At 34.7% G+C, this 18,547-nt stretch overlaps 1 protein-coding gene and 1 pseudogene across 2 annotated transcripts in view; one reads left to right on the plus strand and one right to left on the minus strand.

The window, feature by feature from the left end:
- The window catches only part of LOC139817307 (uncharacterized), a 234,041-nt gene that overhangs the window by 180,049 nt on the left and 35,445 nt on the right, over window positions 1–18,547 (minus strand). The window lies entirely within an intron of this gene.
- LOC139817306 (uncharacterized) lies at window positions 13,922–15,249 on the plus strand (annotated as a pseudogene).

Below are 18,547 nucleotides of genomic sequence, written 5' to 3' on the forward strand. Positions count from 1 at the left end.
TGACCTTAGAAGCGCACGTTGGAATTTCATCCGGAGGGAAAAAAACTTTGTCGCGTTTTTTTAATATTTCTGATTCTCAAAATAAATTCTTCGTGTATATTTTTTCGTGCTCATAATATTATTTGATACGCGCCCTCATACGCGCCCCCATACGCGCCGCCGTCGGCGTCAAAATGGCCTTATATATAACTCATATAGACTCATTATATAAACTATAATAAATAGAGTTTCTTGTCCTAAATTACATTACTGTTTTTCTTTCTTCAAATATACCCTAGAATCCTAACACCACTCTTCCAGAAAATCCTGATTTTACCATACTAAGAGTAGCTACCCAGTGTATACTTGTAAGAGAAAGAGAGAGAGAGGGACAGGGATGAGAGAGGGGGAGAGAAAGAGAGAGAGGAATAAATGAGTGCATGCAAATTACATACATAGGAGAGAAAGGAATAATACGAAAGATATATGTCCTTGTCTAGAGGCATCTGTACGACATATCTCTCAAAGCTCGTTCTTTGAAACGGCTTCATAGATCGCAAAATCCTTTTACAGGAGTAAAGTTTAGGTACTAATAAAGGGTGGGATTGTAAAATAATTAGTAATAATTGAAAAAAATGTAAAAATGCCTAACGAGAGATATCTGTACCACATGGGCCCGCTTCTCTAACGAGAAACGTATGCGCAAACACTGCTCTAACAGAAAGGCTGCTGATTGGCTATCGCACAGTTTTTAGCCAATAAGCTTGCAGCTTTTCTGTTAGAGCAGAGTTTACGCATACGTTTGTAGATAGAGAATCGGGCCCCTATCTGTCAAAGCTCGTTCTTTGAAACGGCTTCATAGATCGCAAAATCCTTTTACAGGAGTAAAGTTTAGGTACTAATGAAGGGTGGGATTGTAAAATAATTAGTAATAATTGAAAAAAATGTAAAAATGTCTAACGCGATATCTGTACCACATATCTTTCAAAGCTCGTTCTTTGAAACGGCTTCATAGATCGCAAAATCCTTTTACAGGAGTAAAGTTTAGGTACTAATGAAGGGTGGGATTGTAAAATAATTAGCAATAATTGAAAAAAATGTAAAAATGCCTAACGAGATATCTGTATCATATATCTGTCCTGGTTCGATTGCTGTGTAGGAACCAGACAATGTAGCCAACCCCGAAACTGCCCACAGCTGCGTGCGCCATCGCGCCATCTCTCGCAAGATCCGTGAACTACTGCTGTGACATAATTGCTGCTCTGCGTGAATATTTTTGTGAAAAATATACACGATCGTTTCAAAGCTCTCATTTTTATTCCAGGCTTTCAATCTCAATTTCAAAGGTACGTTATTGTTTGTGCACGTCTTCTGAAGGGTGGGAAAGTTTAATTTCGTACATATTACGTATACAACTGTTTATATTAGAAAATAAGGTTATGAGGTGACAGAATTTTAAAATTATTTTCAATTATTACTAATTATTTGACAATCCCACCCTTTATTAGTACCTCTACTTTACTCCTGTAAAAGGATTTTGCGATCTGTAAAGCCGTTTCGAAATGAGACCTTTGACTGTAATTGTCGGTAATTTGAACGGCTTTAGCATCCCCTTAAAGTGGACAGTAAAAGTAAAAATTTGTTACGATATGGCACTTCAACGAGGAAGACCGCGTGTATTGAACGAAGAAGTCATCAAGCGTACTATTCTCTGCTATGCGCAAGAAATTGTAACAAGCCAGGGTAAAATCGTGTCCAAGCATAACGAGATATGGGTAACTATATCAAAAGAAATAGGACAAATACAACCGCATGCTGTATATACCCTTGTTGTAAATAATCGTTACAATATAAAAAGCATCCTGCTTGATGTGACAATCGGATCAAAATCGGAAATAAATAAAGATCTTTCGAAAACTAGTTCTTTGGATGCTAGTATTGCCAATTCATCAAGAACAAGTTGGTCTTCATTAGATGAAGAATCGGGACGTAGCGAAATAAATGTTGTATTTAATAGAAATGAATTCGACAATCTTATAGAGACGAAACAGTATTCAAGAACGGAAAAGAAAAGACCCAAGTCAACTTTTAGACAATACCAAGTATTAAAAGCAGGAAAATGGCAAGATGCAATTACAACAAAATTATGGGAAGCATGTAAATTGCAATGTGGATACCAATTTAAAAGAAATAAGATTTTCAATAATACTTTAACAATATGCGGAAAGTGCAATTGCGGTAGTATTATAAATGGAATTGCGGAAAATATTACAGACAGTGAATCTATTATAATTAAATGCACGGTAACAAAAGGATCAGGAAATTGCAGTAAAAGATATTTACGAAATCCCACACGTCTTGAAATAGGTGAAAAATTATATAAAGAAAATGAAACCGCTATGATTTATAGAACTAAAACAGCTGCAAAAATAATGTCACCGCGCGATTGTGAACCTCCTCATTTGTACAAACAACAAGCTCTCCGTAGTGCGGTACACGAATATATAGATTCACAAATTTTCGATAAAAATCCAATTATATCGTTGGCTGTAGCAAGACGAACTGTATTAACAAATATTATTCACAACATAGGACTGGATCCTTTTTATACAATATATTGGTTAAAATATCAGCTTGATACTTACAGACAATATACATTTACGGAGCCAGCCTCTATAGCTATTGATGCTACCGGTAGCATTATTAAGAAAATAATTCATCACAATAAATCGCGTTCGAAACATATATTCCTTTATACTTGCATAGTTAATTCATCTGAACCAAAATATCCGGTTACGCAAATGTTAAGTGAATCGCATACCACAATAGCGATTTGGATGTGGTTAATACAATGGATTCAAAGTGGTGCTCCTTTTCCGCGAGAGGTAACTTGTGATGCATCAACAGCCTTGCTTACTGCTGTCGTTCAAGCATTCACTAATTATAATAACATTGATGATTATGCCGATAACATATGGGAAGATAGAGAAGTACCTTCTTGTTACATTCGTATAGATGTTGCCCACTTTATTAAAAAATACGCCAATTTTTTAAAAATTACACGTTTACGCGTAAAAACATTTTATCTGGCCAGTATTAGCCAATTAATATTAGCTCGTGATATTGAAGAAGCGGAAAATATATTATTTTCTATTTTAACTATTGCTGTTAATGAAACGGAAGGAAATGATCCCGATGGAACACCCACATGCTGCGAAATTCAAAAACAGAAATTAAAATGTTTATTGACGAGCGAAACATTAAAGAATGCAGAAGATTATGCCACAACTAATGATGAGCTTGAAGATGAAGAGTTAGACAATACAAATATGGCAAATTGATGGCAAAAATGGGCAAATAATATTAGTAAGCGTGTTCATAAAAATTTGAATAACAACGGCGACAGAGAAAATGCCCATTATCTTCCTCAATTAGAGATAAAGCTATTAAAGGACATGAAATGGTTTCCTCTTTGGTCAGCTGTGTATCGCGATAAATTCGGATATGGAAGAGTACCTGCATCCAGTGCAGCTGTTGAAGCTGAATTTGGTATCATAAAAACGCAATTACTTTCAAATATTAAATTACCAATGAGAGCAGATTTATTTATTCTAAAACATGTTGAATATCTCAAAGGACGTCTTAATTTAACAAATAGCGTTATGCCAGAAAAAAATACTGAGCCGCAAATCGAAATATTAAATACGTCGCAAAACATCGACAATGAGATTATAAATACTAATATTAATGTACAATCTAATACAACAATCACATCTGACAATTTACAAATTGAAGAATGTCCCGCTTGCAAGAATAATGATCTTCCCTTTGGTGCTCACAAATGCCACATATGTAAAAAAAATGTTCACGCATTAGATTCCTGTTCAAAAGCTATTGAAGAAGAAGACGAAGGATTTGGACAAAATCGCATTTGTAGATCTTGTCAACGTATGTCACCTCGTATCACAAGTAAGATGTCAAGTCTCAACAATGAAGAGAATTGGCGTGGATTAGCGATACCAAAATCAAAATCGCGATATTTACATAAAAATTTCAAAGAAAATGAGTTTATATTACATGATAAACTTTCGAAAGTTCCCATTTTATGTAATAGTAATTGTTTAAAACTAAAGGCTATAAATATAAAAGGAATAAAACTGACGCTGGCAAATACTTGCGCTTTTGATAGCGTATTTCAATCATTTTTAGCAGCAGTTTATGATAGCAAAGAATTTGCAAATAAGTGCAGTTTAATGGCACAAAAAAATTTATTTTTCCAAATGGTATTAGACACATCAACAAAAAGGAATTTCAAGAAATACATATTATAATCGTGCCAAAATTTTGCAAGAGATTTTTCCGACTGAAGTAGGCTCTCACAATTGTGGCTTTATTAATTGTGAAGTTGCTGTTGCATATTTATGCACAAAGTTATTTTTAACAACGCCAAGCCTGGAAGAAACATCTTCGTGTGATGAAAACTGTCCTCCACGAAAGAAATATTTTCCAACATTGCAAATCCAACATGCATTTCTTATAGAAGAACAATTTAGTAAAATGGTTGAAGAACATTTTCTTTTGGGCAGCGCAAGTAAATGTTGCAGAACAAATTGTATTGGTGTTGAAACAACTGCTCCACCCCAAGCAGGTATAATAAATATTTTCTTTTATTTTTTTAAATATATTCTTTGTAGTATTGCAATCTTAGTAAAGAGTTATTCGAACAGATAAATGCAATGCAACAATATAAGAATTGTGTAATTAATGTATAATTAAAGTGGATACATAAATAGTAACAATGTTTATAATAAGTATTAGAATGAATAACGTTTTTTTTTCTGTTAAATAATTTCATCTATATGTATTATATGTATGTATTTTATTAGATTTTATATTTTACTTAGAATGATACATTTTATCTTGCAGGTCATTTCATAATATGCGAATTATATGATATCGAAAATATTAATAAAACTATACGACTTTCTGACATACCAACAACTCTAAAATGCAGTTTTATGTCTCAACCGTACCACTTAAGAGGAGTGGTTAATCTAAGATCTTCTGAAACACGCAAATCTGATCCAAAAACAATAGGACACTTTACTGCTATTTGTCGAAGGAGAGATAATTCCTGGATACAGTACGACGATTTAAAGGCGACAGAAATTACCGTATCACCAAATTTCAACGGAAATGTACAGTTATTATTATATTCCATTTAATATAATATACATATACTTATACATATATATTATATGTACTATATATACTATTATATATATTAAGCATTACATAATATTACATAACTAATTATGTTAAGTATTGTTATTTAAATAAACTATACTATAACTAGAGTTTTAATAAATAAAATGTGTTTAAAATATATTTTCCTAATGTACTATTTTCCTATATAATAAAAGCATTTTTTTTTTATATAAAGATCCAAAATCACATACAATAAGAATATAATAGATAAATTTATTTGTAAACAGATAGTGAGAATTGTTATTAATTCCAGTAATTATTTTATATCCTTTTGAATAAATGTAAGAATAAGATGTAAGAAAATTATCAAATGTTGTGTTGTAATATAGAATTTAAGATTAAATTCTCTACGGAAAATTTACCTTTTATTATTATTCACATATTAATATAATTTACGTATTGATGTAATTCACAAAAAAAGCAATTTAAAAAATTAATGCAATTAATTTAATTTTTTTTAAATTTATGATTTACACGATGTAAACAAATTATTGTATACTTTGGGCTATTAAAGAATTAATTTAGATAAAATGTAAATTAATATTCTATAAGTATAACTGATAATTTTTTTGTATAGCAGGAATATAAAATATTCCTACAAAAGAAATTGCAATTCAATAATCAGAATGCACGTATTTTACGAGCTCATAAATTAGTAAACAATATTTAGTCGCAAAATAATTTTATTTATTTATTTTAAGTACAGTTCTCTCTTAAACCGAGAAGTGGGGTGGTTTTCTTGCGAAGGGGTTGTAGCTCAATAATCGAAATGTATGTATTTTGCGAGCTCATAATTTAGTAAACGATATTTAGTCGCAAAATAATTAATTTTATTCATTTTAAGTACAATTCTCTCTTAAGCCGGGAAGATGGGGTGGTTTTCTTGCGAAGGAGTTGTAGCTCAATAATCGAAATGCGCGTATTTTGCGAGCTCATAAATTAATAAACGATATTTAGTCGCAAAATAATTAATTTTATTCATTTTAAGTACAGTTCTCTCTTAAGCCGGGAAGATGGGGTGGTTTTCTTGCGAAGGGGTTGTAGCTCAATAATCGAAATGCGCGTATTTTAAGAGTTTATTTTTAGAATTTATACGCTATACGAATTATATCCGCGATACGATATATTTTAATTTTTCTCAACATTTTTCTCTTGAGTTGAATCAATTAAAGGGTTGTTTGGGGGTTAAGGGGATGAGCTCAAAAATCGAAACTATATCACTTCGAAAGCTCATAAATAGCTCGTAATTCTGCCGCAAAGATCGATTCAATATCTCTATTTTTAAGTAGTGGGGGGGCTGAGTCAACGTTGACTCAGCCCCCCCACAAAAAATATTAAATTCCTACCCAGTGTAACGAGCTCAAAATTTTTAATCTGCGGGATATGAAAGCTCATAAATAGCTTGTAATTTAGCGCTATTTGTTTTTTAATTTCTGCAAGGTGGGGGGGCCAGCTCAACAGGGGTGAGGACAGGGCGCGGTGCGCCCACATCTTTTTTAAGGATGTATTACCTATACCTTCCCAGCCAAAAGTACACTAATCTGAGAAATCCAATATATATCGGTTGTATGCATACTTTAACGGCTTACTACTATTTAATATCATAACAAGGACATTAATGTTACTGATTTAAGTAATTTTAACCAGTTTTTATGATTATTAACAGCGTATTTGTAAATATTCTTAATAGAGGCTCAAAATTTTTGGCTGGGAATCTTCCCTGAATCTATATAACTGCTAGAAATAAAAATCATACATGTATAATGTGGATAAAGACAGAAAGTAACGGTTAAATATGATCAAAAATATCACGCAATAGTATAAAATATTATTATAAAATGAAAATAATACGCTAAATATGAGAATAAAAAATATAAATATCGAGCAAATAACACAAGAAGACGTGGCAACAGCGCTCGATTTTGGCTGCACTGAACGCCCGACAGCTATCACATGACTGTCATAGTATCTGTTATATATTGACAGCTGATTATTAGAAAAGTGAGATTAAATAAAAAATGTTGAAGTGCAATAAAATCCCGCTTTTAAGATATAAGGGCAAGTGGATTTCAGATGCTGTATATAAACATCGGCTGAAAATGTCGGAAACCGGCAAAAAAAGGCGAAAAATATCCATATTAGCTACCGATGAAACAATTACACGAGATACAGATAAAAACGTTGACAACCGAGAGCTCGATTATATGGAAGGACGTCGAATTGTCGAATTCTCTGTTCTTGCTAAACAGATGTGGTGTGTTTGTTGTAAAGAAGTTTTATCTCTGGAAAACATAGAGCAGGAAACACATCGAGGACTCGCTTCAATTTTACTAATACGCTGTCATAAGTGCCTGCTTTTAAATATCGTAAACACGGGTAAAAAGCATTCTTCGCTGGATGGTAGTATGAACCGATTTGATGTAAATTCGAAAATAGTGCTTGGTAAGTCATGACAGTTAATTGCAATATAATGTATAGAACTCAAATAATGCATAATAATTGATATTGTTCTGAATACTTGCTTGTCTTAGGTATCATGCACGCCGGAATAGGATGGACACATTTAAATAAAATACTTTCATGCCTCAATATACCAACAATCAGTTTCAATACGTTTAAAAGATACGAACAGGAAGTCGGACCACTAGTGGAAAAAGTCGCTAAAGAAAGTTGTGAAAAAGTTGCAACATTGGAACGAAAACTCACAATACAAGATTGTGCAGCAATTGAAAAACTTTTGTAAGAATTGATTGATTAATTACCATTTTTCTACTACAATCAAGAAATGTAGCAGTTTTTTTTAATGCCAAATATAATTAATTAACAATATTATAATAGGGAAATAGTTCAGATTGAACACATGTTAATGAAATTTGGGCAACCGTAAATCCAGTAGTAATTTATTGGCGTAAAGCAGACGATGTTACACGTAGAGAATTTTTTCTTAAAATTTACCCTGAAATCATGGTAGTTGTGGGACAATATGTACCACCAAGAATTTTATGCGAACTATTTTGATTAATATCTACCATAATAAAAAATATTAATATCTATTACATTAAAATATAAAATATGTTTGATTAATTTTACTAATATATCTAGGAAATTTCAATAATTTTTCAAAATTTACCAATCTGCTTGGTAATTTTTATCACATTGTTTGTAAAATGCCTTTTGTATATTTTAAAAATTCCTTGGTTACCAAGTTGTCCTAAGTTTGTAGTGAATTTAAGGGTAAAATATAACAAAAAATTCTCTCCGTGTAGAATTGTACAGTACGATGTAAGATAGTAGAGTGATTTAGCGTAATTCGATACACAGAGGACTCCAAAAGGCAATTTCTCCATTTTACTATAGAATTTTGAAATATTTGTCTCAAAACGCGGCTGCAACTCTTGATTAAAAATTGAGATACATCGAAAAAAGTAATAAACATAAAAGATGAAGGTTCGAATGTGGTCATCACCCGAACATATGGATAAAACTATAAGAAAAACTTATAAATCGTGTTATATGATCGTATAATAAGTATATAGATATGTATACTATATATTCGAGAAAATAAAAAAATATATGTATAAAAAAAAAGAATATATATAACAAAAAAATATATAGGTATATGTGTGTGTATGTGTGTGTAAAAAAATTATACTATGTAAACAAAATTATAACCCAAACAATACAAATAATATATGTACATACATGCCTATATAGCTGAAAATAATATAAATAAATTCAGAAAAGTCTGTTTTTTTTTTTTATTGAATTACTGGATATTAATATTAATATTTTTTACTTTCGATGTTTAGTACAGGCTGAAGAATTTGCAGACAGGTTTTATCATCAATGGTAAATCGTCGGTGAACTTATCTGTAATCCAAGATTCATCGCAAGCCTCTCCCTCTCTTCCTCCCTCTCCTTCTTCGATTACAGCGACTTCTCAAATTTCGTCATGCCAGACTGCTACTCCGACAAGATTTACAGATCATCAGGAAGAGCCTGCGCGAATACATGAGACTGATTGTGAGCTCGAGACCGAACTGAACAATATCGTAACATTCGATGACGTCGTTCGAATTATGGTATCCTACGATATGGGTTGGAGTAAAAGGGGTGCCGGCCGAAGCTATGACAGCTTAAATGGTTTTGAAGCAATTATCGGGGTCAAGACAGGTCTAGTACTTGACTATGCTACCTGCAATCGGAAATGCAAACGATGTGACATGGGACACGATCCAAGAAACCATGATTGTCGGAAGAATTTTTGGGGTTCTGCAAAAGCCATAGAACCTCACGTTGCTCAAAATCTTGTAAACAACAGCACAATTCTGAAAACCCAGAATGTTGAAGTTGGTGTTCTGATCGGCGACGATGACAGCTCAACGATTGCAGCTTGCCGAGCTACGAGTTCCCATCCTATAATGAAATTCTCGGATACAAATCACGCTGCGGGTGAAGTCACAAAAGAATTGTATAAAATAGCAAATAAACGTAAACACAAAGAACTTACAAAAGATGGAATCGTGTATTTGCATCGTTGCTTTACGTACGCCATGACGACCAATAAAGAGAACAGTGTAGCTATGACTCGGGATATTCAGTGTATACCGTATCACGCTTTTAACGATTATAGCAATGCGGCATGTGGTGTGGATTTGTCAAAGATCCAGAGAACTATGACCATACAATTATTCCAAGAGGTTTTCACGATAAGGAATTATTCGAAGCTTTGAAAGATATTTTCGATCGTTTGGCGGCGAATGCTCAGAAGTTTTCTGCCGGAGCTTCTAGCAACGTGAATGAGAGCCTGAACGCAAGTATGGCTAGCAAAGCTCCGAAGTCAAGATGTTATAACCTCACCGCTTCTTCAGACTATCGTTTTGCCAGCACGATTGCACAGAAAAACGAAGGCGAGCATTATATTGAAAACGTTCTTAAATCTGCGGCAATGTCACCCGGAAAACACCGTTACAGATATGCGCAAAGAGTTCAGAGGACTGTAATTGAAAGGCGACTTTTAAAGAAAGCGAGAACGGCTCTGCGCCGCAGAAGGAAAGATCGAGAGGGTGTAACTTACCAAACAGATTATACTCTATTAGATGCACCTAATACGGAAATGAATAATAATGTCATAGATCATACGAATTTCGATCTAGAGTTTGACGACGAGCAATATCAAGCTATAGTTTTCCTCGATCTGAAAACGTCAGGTCTCAGCAAAGACTGTGATATTCTGCAAATCGCAGCAAAATGTGGTAAATTAACATTTGCTACGTATATAAATCCAAAGAAGCCGATATCAGCAGCTGCCACCGAAGCAAATGGTCTCACTAATTGTCAAGGAGTTTTAATGTAGGGTAGACCGGGGACAAAAGTAACAGGGTACAGTTGTAACATCGTGAATATTTCTTAAACTATAAAAGGTACATGTGTATGACCGCGAGGCGAGATCCGCTAGATAGAGCGGCATTTGTTCCTTAGTTCATTGCCGCCCCTCGCGGAACGTGCACGTGTGCAGGAGAAGAAGTTACTTTTTTCCTTCCTGAAGTAAGTTTTCTTACGTGCATAAAATCTGAAATATTTTTCTTTTTTTATGCCGAAGGTATAAGGTTTTATTTTTATATGTTTTAGTGATTATTTATGTTGATGATTTGCATAATACGATTGACTTTCATCCAGATATTTATGTAAAAAATTTACTTCGAATCATAAAATATCATTAGGGGACAATTGTAACATCAATGCCTGGGAACAGTTGTAGCGTTACAATTGTCCCCGTTGCTCGGGGACAACTTCAACTTAACCTAATCTTTTAAATATATATGATTATAAATAATCTTTCAGTTGAGAAAACAGTATTGTTTGTTTTTGTTTGCTATAATGTAAAAATACTGATATTGTCATGTAACAAATTATTTTATCATTAAAGTTGCATTTTTTACAGAAAATTCGTAAGATTGATTACATAAACCTACTAAATAACCATTATTTTGTTTATAGATGATGTGGTACAATCGTTCCCCTCTGCTGTTGCAATTGTCCCGGGGGTTGGGACGGTTGTAACAGTATTCCTCATATTCTTTAAACAATAATAACTTTTTTCCTAGTTACATTACTGAATTCAGCACAAGAAAATTTTGTAGTCAAATAAATACTACATCTAAAGGTACAGGTCTTTTTTACGTAGATATTATATTTTAACTGTTATAAAATCTTAAACTCAAAATGTTACTTTTGTCCCCGGTCTACCCTATTACGGATTAACCGTCGACTCAGTACCTCTCAGGCTTGCGATAAGCAATTTGCAGCAATGGTTGGCATCGCTCGGCAAACCATGTTATATCGCTACCCATAATCTCAGCTTCGATGGACCGAGACTTTTCAATGTCATCGTTACTTGTTCCTTGCACGATAAATTTCGAGATGTTGTCTGTGAATTTATAGACACTCTTACCGTGATTAGAAGGCAAACTGGTAGAAAACGCCTTCGTTTATCGTCCGAATGTACGGGCACCACCGAGCATTGTAATATACCGCGCTTCGCTAGTCTCTGTAAAGTCGCGTTCCGTCATTATCTCGTATACCGCGCCGAGTGCACATGCACTACCGATCCCTGTAATTCCCGCGTCCTGCTGTAAAGCTGCGTCCATATTATCTCGTATACCGCGCCGAGTGCACGTGCACTACCGATCTGTGTAAATACCGCGTCCATTCCTATCTCGTATACCGCGCCGAGTGTTCATGCACTACCGATCTGTAAATACCGCGTCCAGCTATCAACCCGCGTTCCGCGTGGTCTGTAATCACCGAATTGAATAAAGCTTTCTATTGTACCTTACGATTGATTATTGTCTCTGGGCCTTTCAGTCGAACTCCTGATCCGGCAAATTAGTCCGCGTTCGACGATAACGTTGGTCCGTTACAATATATATATATATATATATACTAGCTGCCCCGGCGAACTTCGTACCGCCTAACAGTAATGAATGTAGTGATAAGACACGCAAATAGTCCCTCTCTCTCCCTCTCTCTTTCTCTCTTCCTCTCTCTCCCTCCTCTCCCCTCTCCCCCCTTTCCCTCTCTTTCCCCCTCCCCCCTCACTCTTTCTCTCTTTTCCCCTCTCTCCCTCTCTCCCTCTTTCTCTCTCTCCCCTCTCTTTCTCTCTCTCCCCCTCCCTCTCTCCCTCTCCCTCTCTTCCTCTCCTCTCTCTCCCTTTCTCTCTTTATCCCCCTCTCTTTCTCTCTCTCTTTCCCCCTCCCTTTCTCCCTCTCTCTCTCTCTCTCTCCCTCCCTCTATGTATTTTTTCTATGTATTTAGATATCTTTCTAGATTAAATTTTTTTTTACGTAAATTTTTTCGATATTTTATTAGTTATTCTGCTATTCCGGAAAATTCTACCCCTATTTCATATACTTGTGGTAAAAATTCGGCCCAGCCGTTCTTGAGTTATAAATGGTGTAACTAACCCGACTTTGTTTTATATATAAAGATATAATATATATACATATATATATAAAATTTATAAATATAAAAATTATAAATAAAACAAAATAAATATTTATTAACATAAAAATTAAAATTTGCTAACGTAATACATAGAAATCCCGATTTTTTTATTACTATTTTTATTGACTACATATTTACACAGCTCGATTTACGCCGAAATTATAACATTGATGTTATAATTACTGACGTTAAATGCCGTCTAAACGTTCTTTTATGACAAAGTTATTACATTGATGTGGTAACTTCGTCGTAAAAGAGTGTTTACACGGCGTTTAACGTCAGTATAGTTATAATTATAACATCAATGTTATAACTTCGGCGTAAATCGAGCCGTGTAAACGTAATCAATAAAAATAGTAATACAAAACTCGGGATTTTTATATATTACGTTAACAAATTTTAATTTTTATGTTAATCAATATTTATTTTGTTTTATTCATAATTTTTATATTTATAAATTTTATATATATATATATATGTAGTTATATTAGTTAAGGTTATATTAAGTTACTTTAAGGTTATATTACATTAAGTCCACATATAAGCGGTAACCTTGGCGTGAGTTATTTTGAGTGTCATCAAACTTACGCTGTTATATCTTGCTCACGTTTTTTCATTTTCTTTTTGTTATACTTTAGTTTTTAAGTATGTTGGATGTACTACAATGGTACATTGTAGTGCATTCAAGGTTTTTTTGCGTTTTATGTATGTATCTGCGATTCTGATCTTTGCCCTTTAGCAGTTGTTTGGGCATAAATAAATACACTCTCTCTCTCTCTCTCTCTCTCTCTCTCTCTCTTTCTCTCTCTCTCTCTCTCTCTCTCTCTCTCTCTCTCTCTCTCTCTCTCTCTCTCTCTCTCTCTCTCTCTCTCTCTCTCTCTCTCTCTCTCTCTCTCTCTCTCTCTCTCTCTCAGCAGAAGCAGACGTGTGAAACATCGCTCCGTAAAAGTGTTAATTTTTGAGTGGTTTAGAAGTGAGGGAGAGTGTTAAAAAGTTGTGTAACGAATATCTGCATAGACCGGGGGTAGCCATGAGTGTTATCTAGCCGGAATATGTTGATACATAGACACGAGAACTGCATTTCGTTCAGAGGTCATCGAAACCTTGTACGACAAATAGACATCGACGGCGAACACAAAACGCTGACGTGCGAAAGTGACGTGTTAAAGTGACGAGTCAATTAACTGTCTCTGCCAATATTAGCAGAATGAACGAGGAATACGCCGAGTATCGATGCTCGGCATGTAAGAAGCCGATAAAAACGGAGGTGATAGCATGCAAGTCCTGTGCCAAGCTTTTCTACCATCCAGGTTGTGTATCTAAGCACAAAATTTATGATAGAAACCGCGATTTGGTGTCGTGTCCTGGCCCATTCGAGAAGTTAATTATTAGTGATGGTGATAAAGTAGCTGATATAAATAAAGCAGTGGCAGCAGCAGAAAGAGCAACGGCACCTGCAAAAATGAGTCCGGCGCCAAGCAGCGGGAATAAAGTAGTAGCCGCGAGTGATATTGATAGAAAAATAGATTGGCTTGTAAAAACAGTGAAAGAATTAAAAGATGAGGCAGCATGTAAAAAGGAGATCAAGTCAATGATAAAAGAAATAGTCCGTGAGGAGATGGGAGGCATTAAACAGGAAATAGAAGAATTGAGAAAAATGTTGACGCAAGGGGCATATGGATCGTCAGGTGGAGCGACAAGAAATATAGCGATGTGATTAAAGAAAGGAAGGAAGAAAATATCTTGATTATAAAACCAAAAGTACAACAAGAGAGTGAAATTACGAAGAAAACAATTAAAGATAAAATTGATATAACCAAGATGGAAATAGGAATTACCAAATTAAGAAAGGGAGGTAAAGGGACAGTGATCTTAGGATGTGAGTCGAAAGAAGAGAAGGATAAGCTAAAGGCGACGGTACAAGCGGCAATGGGCGAGGAGGTCAAAGTCTCTGAGCCACAGAAGAGGAAACCAAAAATTAAAATAATTAATGTTGGTGGAGAAGAAATGAAAATGGAGGATGATGAACTGATAGATACAATCAAGAAGCAGAACAGAATTGGCGAAGAATCCTGTATGCACCTAGTGAAGAAAATATTTAGAGGAAAAAGTAAGGATACTGAGCAAGGATCCGTAATAATTGAAGTGGATGAAAGCACTCATAATTCACTAATAAACAGAGGAAAAATAAATTTAGGATGGCGAAAGTGTCCTATATTTAATTATATTAGTGTTAGAAGATGTTTTAAATGCTGGGGCTATTACCATATTGCCAAGAATTGCACGAGACAGGAAACATGCTATAAATGTGCAGGAAATCATAAGGCGAATGAATGTACGACGGCAAAGAAGAGGTGTGTAAACTGTACCTATAAGAATCAGACGTACAACTTGAAGATAAATGTTGAACACGAGGCGCTAGATTCGGAACGTCCGACATTTAAGAAAGTATTGGAGGAAGAGAAAAAAAGAGCCGGCTGGGAAGATGCAAAATAGCAACCACAGGGAGAAGCGGAATTACTCTGGTATACGAATGCACAAAGCTTCTTGGCGCATAAGGACGAAATTCAACATCAGATTATGAAGAGGGTGAATCCTGTGATTCTAGCGTTATCCGAGACTAGATTGACTGTAGAAATTGAGGATAGTGAGGTCAATGTACCGGGGTATAGTATAGTTAGATGTGATGCTGAAAATAGAAACACAGGAGGAGTACTGTTATATATGTTAGGGATGATATTAAATTTAAAATAGTTGATAAGAAAAAGATAGTGTCAAATTGTTGGTGCGTGGTGGTAGAAATAAGAGAGAATTTGTATAAAGGTATGATAGCAGTAGTGTATCATTCGCCGAGTGCGTCAAATGGCGATTTCGTGAGATTTTTGGAAGATACGGTTGAAGATTTAATAATAAAGTATGACTGTATAGTGATAGGGGACTTTAATATAGATATAATGGTAGATTCATTTTACACAAAGAAATTATTAACGGTAATGCAAAACCTAGGGATGAGGCAATACGTTGATTGTCCAACGAGAGTTACAAAAGATAGTCGAACGATGATAGATTTAATTTTTTCGAATAAAGAAATAAAGGTACAAGTGAATGAGAAACTTAAAATCACGGACCATACATGGCTAAAAGTAGAATTTAATATAAATAAAAATAGAAATAAATATAAAGAATTTAGAGGCAGGGACTATAGTAAATTTAATGTAGATGAATTTCTTAGAATAATGGAAGAAAGAACTGAGCAAGGTCAGGGGCTAGATATAAGCATAAGGGCGGAGAGATTTGTTAATAGTATAGTAAGTGTATTGGATACTGTAGCACCTAAGAAAAAGTTTAAGATTCCGAAAATATGGGAAGGGAAAATGTGGTATTCAGATGAAATTAGAATGGCAGCAGATAGAAGGGATGAGGCTCACAGTACAGCAATAAACTCAGGTAAAGAACAAGACTGGGAATTTTTCAAAAATGAAAGAAATGCAGTAGTTAAACTTATCAGGGCAAAAAAGAAAGAATATTATGAGAATATGATAGATAATAATAGGAGTAATCCTACAAAAATGTGGAAAACTTTAAAAGAATTAATTAAAGGTGAGCAAAGGGGTTCAGAGAACATCGATAATGTAGATTTTGAAATATTAGAAGACATAGAAGAATGCAATATAGCTGATAAATTTAATATATATTATGTAAAAAGTATTAGCAACATTGTGCAATCTATTAGTAATAAGAGGATAGAAGGCACGGGTAGGAGACCTATTTATGTAATTGAGAATAAGGGAATTATGGAAAATTTTGAGCCAATTAGTGCAAGTAATTTGGAACAAATTGTTAGGGAACTACCACGAAAGAACGGAACAGAGGAAGGGATAAATAGTGATATACTGAAAATGGTGCTACCTGTGATAAAAGATGAGTTTGTAGGGGTAATAAATGATTCGCTTAGGACAGGTAAATTTCCAGAAGGATGGAAAACATCCACGATAATACCGATACCAAAGGTAAACAAATCAAAAAAAGCGAGCGAGTATAGACCGATTAATATGTTACCAATATATGAAAAAGTATTAGAGTTAGTTGTCAAAAAACAGTTGGAAAAATTTCTAGATGACAATGAAATAATAACCGAATACCAATCAGAATTTAGGAAACAGCAGTCGTGTGAGACAGCAATTCAAAGTTTTATCGAAGAATGGAAGTTGATAATTGAGGAGAAAAAAATGGTGGGGGTGTTATTCCTGGATCTCAGGAGAGCGTTTGAGACAATAGATAGGGGTAAGATTAGTGGAAAAATTATACCAGTATGGAATAAGAGGAGTGGTACTGGAATGGATAATATCGTATTTAAGTAATAGAAAGCAGCAAGTTAGATTCAATAATATGTGTTCTAAAATAATTGAGACAGTATATATGGCGTGCCACAAGGATCAGTATTAAGACCTCTATTGTTTATTTTGTATATAAATGATATAGTTAAAGTCTGTCCGGAGGGAAGTATATTTAGATTATTTGCAGATGACACGACCGCAAGTGTAACAAGAGAAAGTTGTGAGGAAATAGAAATAAAACTAAATATGGTGCTCGGTATACTTGAAGAATGGATGAATCTGAATATGTTAAAAATGAATGCAGATAAGACCAAATATATGATAGTTAGAAGTATAAGGAAAGAAATAAAAACAGACATAATAGTAAAAAGTTTGAATGAAACTATAATTGAGCGTGTTGAGATAACGAAACATCTGGGTGTAATGATCGATAGTAAACTCCGTTGGGAGAATCACTGTGATTATATGTTAAAGAAAATAGGGAAAAAAGTGAGTTTTCTGAATAGAATAGGAAATGATATATCGGCGTACACTCGATGTACTGTGTATAAGTCTATCATAGCGCCTCACTTTGAATATTGCGCAACGATGTTAGTAGGCATGGGTGAAACGCAACTGAATCGACTGCAAGTGGCACAAAACCGTGCCATGAGAGTCATACTGCAGTGCTCGCGATATACAAAGGTAGATTTGATGCTGCAAACCCTTAAGTTTATGAATGTAAGACAGAGGCTAATGTACAATGTATGTATTTTTATTTTTAAGATAGTAAGAGGCATAATGCCAAGACACTTAAATAATAGGATAGAAATAGTAGGAGATGTGAGTGGACGACGAACGAGACAAGCTGAGAATATTAGAATTCAATATCGCAGGACGAAAAGCGCACAGAAAAGTTTATTTTATGAAGGTTTGAATATGTACAACGCCCTACCGATAGAAATTAAGCAATGCGAAAGAATTGTACCATTTAAACGTAGGTTAAGAGAATATATTGTACCTCATGTAGAGAAAATTAATTTAAGGATATTTTATGTAAAAAAATAGCCGAGAAGGCTCTCCTCTCTCATCTCTCTCTCTCTCTCTCTATCTCTCTCTCTCTCTCTCTCTCACTCTCTCTCTCTCTCTCTCTCTCTCTCTCTCTCTCTCTCTCTCTCTGTAAGTACAGCAACGTGTCTTTGCTCATTGCTCCTGTTTTAAGTGCATATTGTCGCTGTCGTGGGTGCCTTCGGGCCACTTTGTTGCAGGTATATGCAGGGCTTTTGCTGCTTGTCACGCGGCGTACTCATTTATAACGGTACCATCATTCTATTCTCGACAATTGGGTGACAAGTATTCTTGCTAATCTTAACCTAATTTATGAGAATCATTCCGTGGAAGTCATCGACCTCTGTTGCGCATGTGCCTGCCGTCTGTGCTGCTCTTTTCTGCACCTACTACTCTTCGGATGTGCACTG

Source organism: Temnothorax longispinosus, chromosome 8 (assembly GCF_030848805.1).
Source record: "Temnothorax longispinosus isolate EJ_2023e chromosome 8, Tlon_JGU_v1, whole genome shotgun sequence".
NCBI lineage: Eukaryota > Metazoa > Arthropoda > Insecta > Hymenoptera > Formicidae > Temnothorax > Temnothorax longispinosus.